Consider the following 2500-nt stretch of genomic DNA (forward strand, 5'->3'; position numbering starts at 1 on the left):
GCTGGAGAGGAGACCCCCCTGCCTGAACATCGGACACCGCCGCGCACCCTGTGACGGGGAGCACGGAAGAGCCGACCCGCCGGGGGCCCTCTCCGACGCGACCCGAACGGCCTCATCGATCGATCGAGATCGGTCAGGTCCTGAGCCAACTGCCCTGCCCGGCGTGGCCACCGAGGAGGCAGCCAGCGGCGGGCGCTGCGTGGGGGTGAGGGAGCAGCGTCTGCCAGAGGTGCCCGCTCGAGCCTGAACACCGGCCACCCCCCCGCGCTCCCTGGGACAGGGCGAGCAGGGAAGCACCGGCCCGCCGAGGGGCCTCTGCGACGTGTCCCGGGACGCCTCAGCGGGCGCTGCGTGCGGGTAGGGATGGGATCGGCAGCCGGAGCGCTGGCATCGCCCCGCGCTGCCTGCGGCGGAGAACCCCGAAGCCGGAGCCGCACGGGGCACCCCCGTGCCCCCCTTCGCTCTCGCTCTCGCTCTCGCCGGGCCGACCCGCGCTCCAGCCACTAGCCGCCGGCGAGCCCGCTCTCCGCGCTTCCTGGCACCTGGGACACGCTCGCGGGGCTGCCAGGGAGCTGCCGGGAGGCCGCCGCACCAAGCGCGCTCCGGTGGAGAGAACCGGGACGGGACCGCTCCTGCCTGCCCTCACAGGCCGCCTCACCCCTCTCGCAAGTCGGCTGCATGCGCAGGGGGCGCCCGGGAGCCAGTCTCCGGAAGGTGAGTGGTTGCTCACCTCTCTCCCCTACAGTCGTACCGCTAAGTCAGGCGGCGCCGGAGAGCCAAAGGACACCCGCCCCTCCTACCGGGGAGGGGCGCGGGAATGGCCCACGTCTACGATGACGTAACTGGAGGCAGCGACGCAGAGCGACCCCTTTCGCCGCTCCAGAGGAAAGCCGGGGGAAACAGGTCTACCGGTCACCACCCCGAAGGGCGGCCAAGTCTCGCCGGAGCCGGGTAGACCTGCTGACAGCGTGGGAGGCGGACCCGGGAGACGGCCTGCCACTTCCTCGCGCCTCCCGGAGCCCGGTCGACCGGCTGGCCGAGCCCCAAGCCCGGAGCCGGGTAGACCGGCACGCCGCGCGCCCCAGGCAGCCTCGCGGAGCCCGGTCGACCAGCTCGCCCCTCCGCGACCCCCGGATCCAGGTCGACCTGCTCGCCTCCGCGACACCCAGCGGAGCCGCGTCGACCGGCTCGCCCCTCCGAGACTCCCGGAGCCGGTAGACCCTCTGGCCGCCGCCAAGGCAGCCTCCCAGGCCCGGGGGCGTGGGCCGGCCGCTGCCACGGCGGACCCGCTGCGCCGGCCGCTACCGGGACGGCCCGCCGCGCACCCCCGGTCGTCCGCCCCCCCCCCCCCCCCCCGGCTCGAGCGCTTCGCTTGTTTGTTTGTTCGTTTCTTTCGGGGCAAGGGGTTCCGCTCGCTTCTTTTTGGGGTCGTGTTGTTTTTCGGGTTTGCTCTTGTTTCTTTGCGTTTCCGAGCACGCGCGTCTTTTCCCCTCCTTTTCCTGCCTTGCTGATTTTTCTCGGTTTTCTGTGTGGGAGCGCGGTGCCCCCCCCCCCCCCCCCGCCCCGCCCCGCCCCGGCACGCGGTCCTACAGCAGGGGAAGGTGCTCACTTACGAATCTAGGTCTCTAGGTCTTGTCTGTCTGTCTGTCTGTCTGTCTGTCTGCCTTTTATTCCTTTCTTTCTTTTCCTCTTTCTTCCTTTCTTTCTTTCTTCTTGCCTGGCCGCTGCCGCCCCTTACCCCCTCCCTTTCCTGGTGCCTGCCTTGCTCCCCTCGCACTGCTTTCAACGCCCCGCCTCAGCAGAAATCCCTGACCCCGGGCTGACCGGCGCCCCGAGGCAGCAGGGGGGCCCCGGGGCGGGGCACGCGCGCACACAAACACACACTCCACACAGGCGCCGTCAGCGGGGCAGGGCGGCACTGGCCCGCCAACAACCCGTGATACCGCGCCTGGCGCGCGCCCCCCGCCCCCCCCCCCCAACAAGGCAGCGGAGGGTGCTTGTGTGCGAACCCGCGCCGTTCGCGCCTTTTTTTTTTTTTTTAATCGGTTCTCGCGCCGTCCGCCCGCCGGCCCCCCCCGCGCCCCCCCCCCCCCCCCGCCCGCCTTTTCGCCGCCGCCAAGCCTGCTTGTTCCCTCACGTTCCCCGGCCGGGGCCGTTCCGTTCCGAAGCCTCGGGGTTCCGCGCGCCTCTGGGAGCCGAGGCGGAATCTTCGCGCCCCCCCCACCCCCCGCGCGCCCCCCCCCCCCCCCGCCCCGACCCCCGTTCCGTTCCGAAGCCTCGGGGTTCCGCGCGCCTCTGGGAGCCGAGGCGGAATCTTCGCGCCCCCCCCCACCCCCCCCGCGCGCCCCCCCCCCCACCCCGCCCCGACCCCCGTTCCGTTCCGAAGCCTCGGGGTTCCGCGCGCCTCTGGGAGCCGAGGCGGAATCTTCGCGCCCCCCCCACCCCCCCCGCGCGCCCCCCCCCCCCGCCACGCCCCGACCCCCGTTCCGTTCCGAAGCCT

The sequence above is a fragment of the Dromaius novaehollandiae genome, unplaced genomic scaffold (genome assembly GCF_036370855.1).
Source record: "Dromaius novaehollandiae isolate bDroNov1 unplaced genomic scaffold, bDroNov1.hap1 HAP1_SCAFFOLD_122, whole genome shotgun sequence".
Taxonomy (NCBI): Eukaryota; Metazoa; Chordata; class Aves; order Casuariiformes; family Dromaiidae; genus Dromaius; species Dromaius novaehollandiae.